Source organism: Gobius niger, assembly GCF_951799975.1.
Source record: "Gobius niger genome assembly, chromosome: 2".
NCBI classification, from domain to species: domain Eukaryota; kingdom Metazoa; phylum Chordata; class Actinopteri; order Gobiiformes; family Gobiidae; genus Gobius; species Gobius niger.
This window is the reverse complement of record NC_136853.1, coordinates 30,931,496-30,944,318: the sequence shown is the minus strand read 5'-3', so window position 1 is coordinate 30,944,318 and position 12,823 is coordinate 30,931,496. Positions and strand designations below refer to the sequence as shown.

General features: G+C 39.8%; 1 protein-coding gene across 5 annotated transcripts in view; it reads left to right on the top strand.

Annotated features, from left to right (window-relative positions):
* Nucleotides 1-7,702: 7,702 nt before the first annotated feature.
* The window catches only part of syt1a (synaptotagmin Ia), a 123,509-nt gene continuing 118,388 nt past the window's right edge, over nucleotides 7,703-12,823 (top strand). For 2 of the 5 annotated variants that reach the window (XM_079582326.1, XM_079582325.1), the window contains exon 1: nucleotides 7,703-7,929. The gene's annotated coding sequence lies outside the window, so the exon portion shown is untranslated. The remainder of the gene's footprint in view (nucleotides 7,930-12,823) is intronic. The other 3 variants (XM_079582322.1, XM_079582321.1, XM_079582324.1) reach the window with 2 other exon arrangements.

The following is a 12,823-nucleotide window of genomic DNA, read 5'->3' as shown; positions in this document are numbered from 1 at the left end:
CCTAGACAGCCCAATCGATATATTGTAATGGTTTCAAGTGTTGGGAATTTTTCGAATGGTCAAAAGCCCCTAAAAGATTGTCAGTAGCAAATAAAAAGAAATTCCTGAAACCCATGGATAGGAGATCAATACAACTGAAGCCTCTAAGATCATTTATTTCATGTGTCCTACAGCTTGACATGTTTTGACACGGCTACAACCGTCGCTTGATTTGTAGTGAGTGGAGTAAAGAGATGAGACAGTGGGAGAGGGCCACTCGACCTTGCACTGCCTCCAGCTGATGAGCCACATCAACCCTCTCGCCCAATAACGCTGCTGGGCCATGTTGTGCTGATGACTGGTGAGTTAAATACAATGAGGAAATAGTCACACTTTCTGGACACTTCAGTTGAACAAGACGCTATAGATTTTAAACTGTAGCCGCCAGAAACCCATTTACTGTCAGATTACCATCCAAGTTAAGTATTGTATGCTAATGCTGCAACTAACGATTATTTTGGTAAATCGATTAATCTACTGATTATTTTTTACGATTAATCGATTAATCGCTTGGCTGTGAAAGGTGCATGGAAATAGTATTTTTATCAAAACTTTCTGCCACATAAAGCTACAGTGGCACTGCTTGAGGGCATGTTGATGGAGTAAACTTAAAGTGAACGTTTGTAGTAGACTCTTTGTGCTAATTCTGCTTTCTGATTGGATGAGACAAATAATAAAATAAATAGATATTTATGAAATTTACAATGTGCAAAACACTACAGACCTTAACTTTAATAAGAAAGTAGGTTTTCATCAAAAATAGATAATTGTTAGGGCTGGGCGATATGGACCAAACGTCATATCCCGATATATTTAGGTTGAATATTGATATATGATATAAATCCCGATATTTTTTCTGCAAAGTGAGAGCTGTGAAATGAAATGTTAAGTCAAAGTCAAAGCCAAATACGAGTAGTTTTATTGAAAACACACTCTAAAATGTAATCATAAACACTTTATAACAAAACTCCATAAGGTGCACATTTAAAATAAAAAAATGTCTTGGATAAAAAAAGCCTATAAAATAAAAAAGTTATTTTTCCGAGGGCAACATTTATATATATACAGAGATAACAAAATAAAGTGCTCAGTTCACAAAAATCAGCTTGTGATTATCGGTTTCTTTTTGTTAACTTATCTGAATTTGAAATATCCCGATATACACGATATGGTCTAGTTACATATCTCATTTAAAAATATATCGATACATTATAAATATTGATATATTACCCAGCCCTAATAATTGCCGTTTAATTTTTGCTGTGTCTGTGTTTACTAGAAAACGATTAATCAATGAGTTGTTGATTAATCGATCAGTTGTTTCAGCCCTGCCTTGGTCCTCTTATGTTTAATATCTTACATGTCAGTAACACACTGCAGCGAGTGCAGCGGTGAAACTATTTGGGACTGAGCTCTGTTTACTGATTTTATTTCAACTAATGGAGGGCCTCTCTGTTGGGAAATGAGATAAAACGAGTTCTGATATTTCAGTAATAAAAGAATACCGGGACTAAATTGCAATAATGTCCGAATGAAACATGTCCTATTATCCCCCAAAACTAAAAGCATTTAGTTTGAAGAAACACATTTACACAAATTGATAAATGTTAGTTCACAGTGAGCGTGTAACATGACGCTGATTTAAATTAGGCTGGTTCAAGGATATCCCTTATTCCTCTTTTTGCTTTTCTGTTTGGTGCCTTTGGAACAAAGTGGCTCAGATGAGGATAGATATACAACCTTTAATGTAAACGTTTCATTGATTAATTTCTTATTGGTATTCGGCCAAAATGGCTAACACTAAAAGATAGGGCTGTGCAATTAATCAAAATTTGATAACAATTTCGATTATTACACTAAATGATTACAAAATTTGCATAATCAAAAAATTTTTTTTTTAAATGTATATATATATATTTTTTTTAATGTTGTTTTTTTGCAAAGCAGACTTGCATTATTTCATGGCGCTGGGATTATTTTCCCTTCGCATTTCACGTGCCATGGCTCATGCTTTTGCCTGACACAAAAACCAACGGCTCTGTGTGATGATGTCATCAGGCCGCGCTGCTCAGTTTACCTGCGCAGGTGTGAGGGCTGGCCAGCAGGGGGCAGGTGTGAAACAGAGACCTCTCCTTAAGCGAGGCATACTTGAAATAATTTTACTTTTGTACTTTTATGACTGTTCAGAAAACAGAAAAGATTCAGCATAGTTTTTTTTAATTAATAAATATATACATAAATTAAGACTTTCAAAGGCCACAAATAATCGTTTGAATAATTGTGATTTCAATTATGACTAAAATAATCGTTATTATTATTTTTTCAATAATCGAGCAGCCCTACTAAAATTTGCTGTCCACTTGCATTGTAAATGGTTTGAGCGCTTTAAGTCACACTCAGTACTGTCAGTTAAAAAGACAAAGTGTTCTGTCTCACACTTTCACAGAAGTCAGTGCACGTGGGTGTGTAATTAACATGGGTTGTTAGTGAAATGCTAAATGATAGCCTGCTGAGTTTTTTTTTCCTGCTCTGGCTGGTCACGTAAAGTTTGAGAAAAGAAAGTTTTGGATTACAGCCTTTCAGAATGATTGCTAGTCTTTGCACTTAGCAGCAGGTTAGCAGCCCCTCCTCCTTTTTTCAGCATGCCGAATCTAGTGAGACAGGCTTATTGGACTGCAGGAGTAACAACTGTGCGCGCTGACCATGATTTATAACTATAAATGCTCTGATACGAAAATTACAGTGCAGAACCTCTTTGACAATGAAGGGAGGAATCTTCCTTTAAAATGTAGAAAATGAAACTCTACCTAGTAGTTTTTGGTCTTGCTCTGCTTTGTAATGAGATCAGTTATATAATGTTGGAGAATTATAGGCTGTCATCTTCCCCTGTCATCTCACCTTAATCATGCAGGGACTAATTGTTATGTTTCATATCATCCACAAGTGTGATGCATTAATTTTTTTCAGAAATCTTAATTTTCTGTGAACTGCATATTGTGTCTGTTTTAAGAATACATAAACTGAATAGACACAATAAAGATAAAGTGAACTCCAATTCCTCTGAAGACTGGAAGGACCAATAGGACACGATGTTCTGTTACTCAGATGCAAATACAGAAACCTTTTAGTCATTTAGGTCTACAAATTTACAGGGAAAAAAACAATCACTACATTCGTGTAGGGCTCATGTTTGAACGCTACAGTACAGTGACCTTTAGCAACAAGTTTGGATTAATTTCCTCTGAAATTGAATTTGTGTTATGCCCTTTATGTTTTTTTTTTTTGACAAGAAAGGTTTAGAAAGAAAACTGAGACCCTGTTCCAACGCAATAATCACACTGACCTTTTTAATTTAGAAAGCTACAAAGTACAATTATTTGCTGCAAAGCTGTTAAAACTATTGGTCATGCTCCTCTACTTGCAACGTGTGATTACTCGGGAAAATGAACACATTTGGACCAAGGTAATACAAGCATACTGTGAGAGCAGCACAAAACCCGGCTTCTTTCTGTGCATGTGATTATTGCCCTTTTCAGCAGATCATGTTTTTGTGTACTGCACATTAGTTGAGCTTGAAGGCATCACTCAGCATTGGACGTTTTCAAATGTAGCATACGTAGAGCCAGTGGCAGCCGATCGGTGAGACTCAGCCTGCACTTACATCACGTGACAGGCTCACTAAAAATAGCCCACAGCGTGAGGATGATACCCAAGCTAAGAATAGGCCTACTGTATGAAATCGACTGTAAATTGTCACTGTACCAGTTGCTGCTGTTAAAGCATTTTTAATATGTCCCTCAAACAGCATAAAATGTTTGTCATTGCAGCTACTAATTACAGTGCCAGGGTTCCCATCTTAATTAAATGAAAACATAATTCACTCACAAGGACCATAACCACAAATTAAAGTGAAATAAACTTTATTTAAGCAAGCAAAGTGACGATGAAATGTATCTGTTGCCGTTTTGGGGCTTCTTAGGAGACATCGATGATCTCTCAGGCTTTCATCCCCACTGACCTTAAAGATAGAAGGAAAGAAAGTAGTGAAATACAGGTAGGGGGAGGGGCACATTTAAGGGAACACCGGGAGGTATTTATAGATCGAAGACCAGAAAGGGCGTACGTGAGGTGTGGTCCTGCTCCCGAAGTTTAGATAACACATATATCCACACTTTTGGATGGTGGCCTCCATAAACACCTGTCACCAGAAGGCACAAAGTCGACCATGATGGCTTCCATGACTGGACATGTGCTCTTAGCCAGACCAGTCCAACCCATTTATCCAGCCTCAGAGTTGTGCCGACTGACAGACGGTTGACCATGCGTATCTATGATCATACAAACAGTGGTTTTCTTATGTTGCTGTTGTGGATGTTAGCCCAGACACCTCCAGGGCAGGATCAGCGATAAGGCTGGATGGAGGTCTGCATTGTAGACTGATAAGAGTAAGTGATTCACCTTTTCCTTGACCCTCTGATCAAGCTTCTTAAAAAAGGATGCAAACATGGTCTATGATCATTTAGGAACAATATAGGGGTTCTACTGTCCCTCTGCTTTTTGGGATATTGTAAATAAAGGGGTAAGAAAATATATTTGTTGTTTTGTTGCCCTATAACAATGGTGTGACCAGCTTTACCCAGGATCTGACAAACAATCTAGAGGGGACTCATCTGTTTACCTTTAGAGCAAAGCCTAATCTACTAGAAATGCACCACTGATGACCTTTGATAGTAGAGGTTAACAAGCAGGAAAGTGATTAGTGAAAAGGACAGTGAGGTCATCACTGTTGAATACAGATCAGAAGAGGTGCATTACATTTAGTAAGTTAACCAAAACACAATGATCCTTAGATGGTGTTATTAATGCACTGTGAATTGTGGCATGGTTCTTATCAGTCATGAATGAAAGGTTATTGATCTTTCTTGCTGTTTTAGTGCATGCCATGTCTATGGTTTAAAATGAGTCATTAGAAATCCTGCTGCGTTGGTATTGAGCTTAAACCCAGTAGTCTCTAATTGCCTTATTTTCTGTAAAGAGTCAGTCTGAAGGTTTAAGTGAGGGCAGTGTTGATACAATCAATATTAGAAAGATTAGTTCACCCAAGAGCATACGAAACATTACTTAGAGCTGTTAACTGTGTTTAACCATCAGAGATACTGGCAGACAATGTTTCTTTTTCAAGGTTTAACTTGTGTAACAGCTATGATTCCTTTGTGATTGTTGTTTATAAGCTCTGTAGAGTTTGTTAGTTTTTACTTTTTTAACAAAAAGCAAGACATTACAACTCTGAAGAAAGTGTCACATAATTGGAATTTTAGTATTTATTGGCTGCTCCTAAACTTTGTAATGCACTCTCTCCTAACATTAAACTAAACATTTGGCCAATTCACTTCCAATGTTTAAGTCTCCTCTCAAAATTCTAATAATTGACTGTTTCAAAATTGTGTTATATGTCATACTACCTCATGAATGCCCAATCTCATCAGAAGCAGAGGAGGGCCGGGCCTGGTTCGTAACTGGATGAGAGACCGAGAGGGAATAGGCGGGACGATAGCACAGAAGGTAAGCGTTCGTGCTTCACAGTTAGAAGGTCCTGCGTTTCGATCCCTGGACAGGGCCTCTGTGTCTGCGTAGGTTTCCTCAGGGTTCTCCGGTTTTCCCACCACTAAAAACTTGAATCCTGCTGCCAGGTGATAGTGACCATCAGTCTGGCTCCACATCTGGAGCTGTGTCCCTGGGCGCTGCACTGTGGTCGTCCACTGCTCCTTACGGGTTCCATTGAAGGATAAGTCAAAGAGGATGAATTTCCCCACGGGAAAAATAAAGTGTACCTTAACCAGGTAGCCTGTGAGTGGCTGTCTGGCTGGAAGGTTTGTGCAGCCTCACTTATGTCAGTCGACCCCAAGGGCAACTGTGGCTACATACGTATCTTACCACCCCCAAGCATGATTTTAGCCCATCCCGGCATGCACTGTCCCGACTAAATAAACTAATAGATAAATAGCATTTCTTACCTTGTGTGAAGCACTTTGTTAACTTGTGTCATGTCAAAATCCCTATTTAAGGATAAGATTCACGTCCCCCTTTTCATTGCTTGCCATTTTTCTTGTCTTTCCTGTGTTCATGTGTTTTTTGTAGAACGTTTTGATCAGCTTTAGTTGACTGTTGCTTTAAAAATTAAGTTGGATTGAAATTGGATATAGTATTGAAATCTTGAGAGTTTGGAGTGAGGGTTTTTCCTTTTTTGTGGCTGCCCCAGAGGAAAGGGGGACTGCATGAGAGAAGATGAGGAGGAGGATGTGGGGATGCACAGTGGCACATGAGTGTCACATCATCCATCAGGCTGTCACAGGCTGTCGCTGGCCTCTCTAGCGACGTGTCGATCTGTAAACAAGGGACAAACAACCACTTCCTGGGGCTTCACGAGCACCGACAGTCAGGGCAGAGAGGTTTGACCAAAACAGGCTTTTGATCTGCACAGCCAGGTGTGGATGACTAATGCGGCCCAAGTTATGTGGCTCACTGTGGCATGAGGGTAATCAATGGCCCAGTGGCATTTTTTTAATGAGGGATTTACTTTGAGCACAGGAAGTCAGGGAGATGACTTAATGGTTTATTGTTCATTTTTGTTTTGAGAATGTATTTGAGAGACTACAATTAATTCACCAAATGTTTTACAAATGATACTGATAGAGCCAGTAATGCAATGCTTATTTTTAACATTTGAATAGTTCTGTTCAAGAGGCCAGAGTGTCAAGTCTGCTAGTATGGAAATGTGTGTTGAATGGGTGGTCAGAGGCAGGTCCAGGCATTATTTACCTGATATTCTTGCTGCTGAGATTGGAACTCCTCCAGAAACAAAAGTTCAAACAATCATCAATCATGAACAGAATCATTCGTTAAAAGATTTTTTTTTCTCTCTTGATGTATCTCAATATTTTTATTCTGTCCTAATTTTTATTATATATATATACTGTATATATATATATATATATAAAAAAACGTTCTCTATTTCCGCCAAGCTAGGGTTTTCTACCAGGTGCCCGCACCCGAGGTATGCTGTATATATATAATAGTATTAGAGTATTAAAATGATCATTCAAGGGACATTAGAATAGATAAAAATGCGATTAATTTGAGATTAATCGCAAGTTAACTGTGACATTCATGAGATTAATCGCGATTAAATATTTTATTAGAGGAGAGGCAGAGAATTAGGAAAGTCAATGCTAGAAGCTAGCAAACGCTTACAAATCAGGTGCTCTTCAAACTCGTGGGAGTTGAGGCACTGAATACCTCTTTTGTTTCTAAATATTTTAATTGATGGACGGTACTACTATATCAGTATATGCCCTTGAATGTGAGGGGTGTCGTAAATAGAGGCGTAAATAGCCAAATACTTAATGCTAATATTATTTGAAAGAGTCATCCTGGGTTACACTGCTTTGCCCTTTATTCTTGGTGTCTCCCCGCTGCCCGGCCAATCACAGCTAAGGACTTGGTGATGTAGTGCCCCTCTTACTGGAGGGATTCCTAGGAAGTGCCGCGTGTCGATGCTGGCTTGAACAGCCCAGAATCTCTTGTCACTAGCGCTCCTTTCTCCTCCTTTCTCCTCCTCCTCTCTCCCCTGGGGCTGCTGCGCTGTCAACCTCACACACAGTCCATGTTCTACACCAGTTTAAATTGGGCTTGATCTGGCGCTACACAGACAGCAGAAAGAGTTATCATTCTGCCTGCTTCACTCCGCCTCCCTTTCTCTTCCGAAAGCAGGCTCCACCCCTCTCCCTCTCTCCCGTGTTGTCCGTCTCTGTTCATCACACCCCCTGTCCCCCTACTTTGTATGAGCGCACCATCTCGCCAGGGCTGGTGAAGTTGTGCTGTTATTGCCAGGTAAGAGTGCACGTCTCCATGTCTCCCAAGTTAATAGGAAATGTTTGCTTGTTCATTGCGGACTTGATTTGGATGAGGATGGTGTCTAGGTGACATGATGTAGACGGGTGTGTGCTTTGATTGAGAACAAGAAGAGTGCCCTGCTACAACTCCTGCTCCATGACACCATTTTGCTCCTTGCTTTTACCTTTTTCTTGTTTTAGATTTGAAGTTTCTGTGCTTTTTTCCGTTGTTTTAAGTGAAGGGTGGAGTGTGATGGTGACCGAGGAATGGCTGCAACATATATAGCATGTCTCTGGTTGCGAGGGGAGACCACAGTGTGGATGTGTGGGCGGATGTTGAGATGAGTAGAGGAGGGGTTAGAGATGGAAGAGCAGCACCACTTTTATCCCACTGAAGCTAATCTCTCATTTGTTCACCTTCTTTTTTGTCTTCCTTTGTCTATTTCTGATGGGTTTATCTTAAGCTTGACAAAACATATGCTAGTATTGATCCTGAAAATGTGTGTTCTCCACGGGGATCAATGAAGTGTACCTTAACTTAACTGATGTGTTCAGGTGCTGTGGTTGGTGGGAACTCCCTCATTGTACTGTTGGCTTGTCATTTCCCACAGCGTAACTGAAAGGCTGCCAGTTGGTTTCTGCACGTTGCATATGGGATGGAATCGCACGTACTGTCAGTCTGTGCACACGCCAAGCATATCCTATGTGACTGAAGTGCTACATATAAATGAGACATCACACAAAGTACTGCTGGCCTATGTCACCTTCAGCGCCGCTTGTGGATTACTTAAATTCCCCAGGGGTGTGATCAGCCATTGTAAGAGAAGAAAGGGGAGTGGAGAGGTAGGGGCTGCTCAGGTGCGCTGTGTAGCCCTGTGTACATATCGCTCTGTGTACGTCGAACAGTTTCCAGGTGACGATCAGCACGCGATGCCTCTTCCCGCCCTCAGTCTAAATGACCTCTCAGCTCATTTCCCAGGGCAGAGCTCATGTTTACATACTCTCTGGGAGCTGCAGATGCTCCATTTCATAAGCACTAACTGAATCAGACATGCTGAGGTTATGTCCGTACTGATGGATGCTTTAGCTACTGCTGGAAATGGCTTTTTGAAACACCTTGAGGGTATTTTTCACCTTGCAAGGAGAGCAACTCTACCTGGCTGAGGCATTGTAGTCTGGGGTGACCCATTTGGCCAGCTGTTGTTTCTACATATTATTATGTCACAATAGTCCTATTCGTTCAGCTTTATACGTCATATCAGTATTCATGCATTCTATATAAATGTTTTGGGTTTTTTTAGCCTAAATAAGGCCACTTGTTTGTACAACTTTTGTTGAAAATGGAGATGGGCAGAGCAAAAGAATCAGCATATTTAGGGTTAAGAGGACGTAGAATGATGCTGTGTATTAACATGATTTGACCTTGAATGGCAATTAGCAGTAAACACGGACCTGTGACAATACAACACAAACTTATCTCTGCTGGATTTGATGTCTTTTTGGGTTGTTTTTTTTATGTTTGAGTTTATTTGTTTCATTGTTAGTGCCACAAATATTCCTTATACAAAGTACACTGCTACAAGCACGGTGCATTTTAGGCTACTGGGTATCAGAAAATCAACATCTATTATTTCTCAGGTCAGGTCCTACAGCCTGTAAAAAACTGACTTTGAATTACTTTGGCTATTGGCCAATAAAAATGAACCGAAAGTGATAACTTCCCGATTTTGTGCATTGGAAAGAGCTCAGTTTGAGCTTTAAACTGAGCCCCACAACTTCCTCAGGGTAGCGAAGAAATATCAAAAGAAATAACACCTATTTTTATATATTTTATGTTGAAGACTTTTGTGTATAATTTCAGAACCATAAGAGATAGAGACTTTCTTTTTTTTTGGAATATACTGATTTTTGTCTCTTTTTGTCTCTCTTTCATACATATATCCACATCGGCCATTATCGGTCGACCTCTATTAGATATATTTCTGCGATTGAAACCGTTGCTTTATTCATAAATGTTTAACTATAGACAATTTGAGAGATAAAAAAAATTACATCAAATTAAATTACTTAAAATATCGGCCAGGCCAACACCCTTCATATTGGCATCGGTATTGGTATCAGACCCCTAAAATCCATATCAGCCGGCCCTAGTGTACAGCATGTGGAACAAAAATGAAGAACGAGAGCTATAAACAAATCATGTGTCTTAAATACAAGGAAAATGGAATGAGCAGTTAATCAAAAGATAAAACAGCAAATAGTAATTGTTTGTCTATCTAACTAGTGATGCAGAGGATGCTGGTGCTCATGTCCCCCCTCAATAGGAATAAAACATCTTTGCTCTGCTTTTGAATTGCAGACTTACTATGTGAACTGTAATTGTAAAACTGCCTTTAAGAGGAAATTGCTTCTGCCCTTCTGCAAATTAATATCCTCATTCATACCACACATTATCTACTGAGAGTATTTTCTGCTGCTGATGCCTGCCTTTGCCTGGTGTGAAAGTTATTAGTGATTAATACCATCTGAACCCTCCCCCCCCCCCCCCCCCTCGTGAGCTCCATGTCAGTTCCCTGAGCACCTGCCTCCACGCTAAGAGTCTAACACCTTCTGCCCAATGAAAGAAGGGTTCAATTATAACTCTAACACAAGTCACAGAAAGGAAACGTGTGAGATCTTTTCAATGTTTCATGAGTGCTGCTCCAAAAAAAAACTGTTCAGGTGGCCATGGAATCTGGAACAGATGCCCGAGCCACCTAAGCTGGCATCCTCTCGACCTGAGAAGCCCTAGGGGTGCGCCCAGCCACCCTGCGGAGGAAACTTATTTTAACTACTTTTAACCACGATCTTGTCCTTTCATGACCCAGATCTCATGACCATAGGTGAGAGTAGAAATGTACCTCTACCGGTAAACCTAGAGCGTTTCTTCACCACAACAGTCCGATATAGTGACCACATCACTGCCAACGCTGGGCTGATCCATCTCTCAATCTCACACTCTGTCCCTCAAACGTGAACAAGACCTTGAGATACTTGAACTCCTCCACTTGAGGCAAGGAGTCAAGGACACTCCACGGACCCTGAGAGGTCAAGCTGCCTTTTTCCGGCGGAGAACCATGGCCTCGGATTTGGAGGTGCTGATCCCTGTCGCTTCATACACGGCTTCAAACCCAGTCCCAGCGCTTTGATGAAGGTCCAAATTAGATGAAGCCAACAGAACAATATCATCTGCAAACAGCAGGGATGAGATCCTGTGGTTCACAAATGCTCTGTTTAAGATCCCCAGGTAATTTGGCTTAATCTAAAAATAAAAGCCGGAATTTCTATTTTGAAACTTTGGCAGCAATTTGAAACAGACCGGGCCAGAATGCAACAATATTTCCTGACCCAGGAAATGATATATGTACTGTATATAATTATATGTTCCTCGTTCCAGTGTAGGAAAGAGAGATAATTCAAATTGTTTAAATTTTTATTGAGATTTAAAACAAAATATTTAAAAACCTCTTACCCACATTTTCAACTCCTCGAGTTTGTTTGACACCAGTGTTTTTTATTCAGGCAGTGACCCTCAGTTGCCAGTGCAAGAGATAAATATGGAATTGGAGACAATGAAATTATGGTTTAATTATTTATCATTAAATTTAAGGAAAACAAAATTAAGGATGTCTGGTAACGGTAATAAAGGAAATTAAACATTTTAGGAGTGATAATTGACATTGTAAAGTTAACTGGAAATCTCACATTAGTCTTGTTAGCAATGTTTCAAGAAGTATAGCAATAATAGATAGAGCATTAAGCAAGTTTTAAGTCAATAGAGCATCATTACGTACGCTCTATTGTTCACTCGTCTTCCCATATTTTACTTATTGTGCAGAAGTGTGAGGAAACAACTACAGTTCATTCACTCGTTACTTTACAGAAGGTGTTTTTTAAAGGAATAGGCCACCGTTTTTACATACTGAGATATGCTCTTACCTCACTTTAGCCGAGTTAATATATACCTGTCTGGTCTTTGTCCGTGCGCTCTGCAAGGCAAACGGAGCCCATACGCAGCCTCTCCCACATGTCACATAGCTCCGAAAAAGCTCACGATAGAAGCTACCAAGCTCTTCCACGTGTTCCCTATTTAAATAAAGTTACGTGAAGTGTTTTCATGCGAAGTATATTTACACAGAAATGTAGCATGTCGATTTTATAAGCAAATAAAAAGGGGGACTATATTGTGAGGCGTAATGATATGAGGAGTAAAATGTCCGCGCAGTAACTCCTAAAGACTTCCCCCGCTCACTTCCGTCAATAACCTTCAGGAGCTTGGTAGCTTCTATCGTGAGCTTTTTTGGAGCTATGTGACATGTGGGAGAGGCTGCGTATGTGCTCTGTTTGCGTGACAGAGCGCACGGACAAAGACCAGACGGGGATATATTAACTCGGCTAAAGTGAGGTAAGAGCATATCTCAGTATGTAAAAACGGTGGCCTATTCCTTTAAGGATCATCTATGGGGCGGATTTTTGGAAACATACAAATCTATATTTTGTCCAAAAAATATGAAATATTTAAAGATCTTGTGGATTTACAGACTGTAGGGCAAAAAGTTATAATTTACCTCAAAAAGTTCAAGGTATAAATTGAGAGGAAGACTACGTTTCAAAGTAGCGATGGGGAAAAGTATTGTTTCCGTACAAGGGTTGAAATAGTGCAACAGCTTAAATGAGCAGCTCAAAGAAAATACACAGAAAACAATTTAGGAGAACATTTAAAGATATGATTTTTGAAAGTTATAAAAATGCAGAAAAAAAGGTTAGGCTTGCCAGAAATGATTATGTTATGTTAACATATTGTTTTTATGTTGTACATATTGTACATACTGTCATTGTGTGCTCAAAATAAA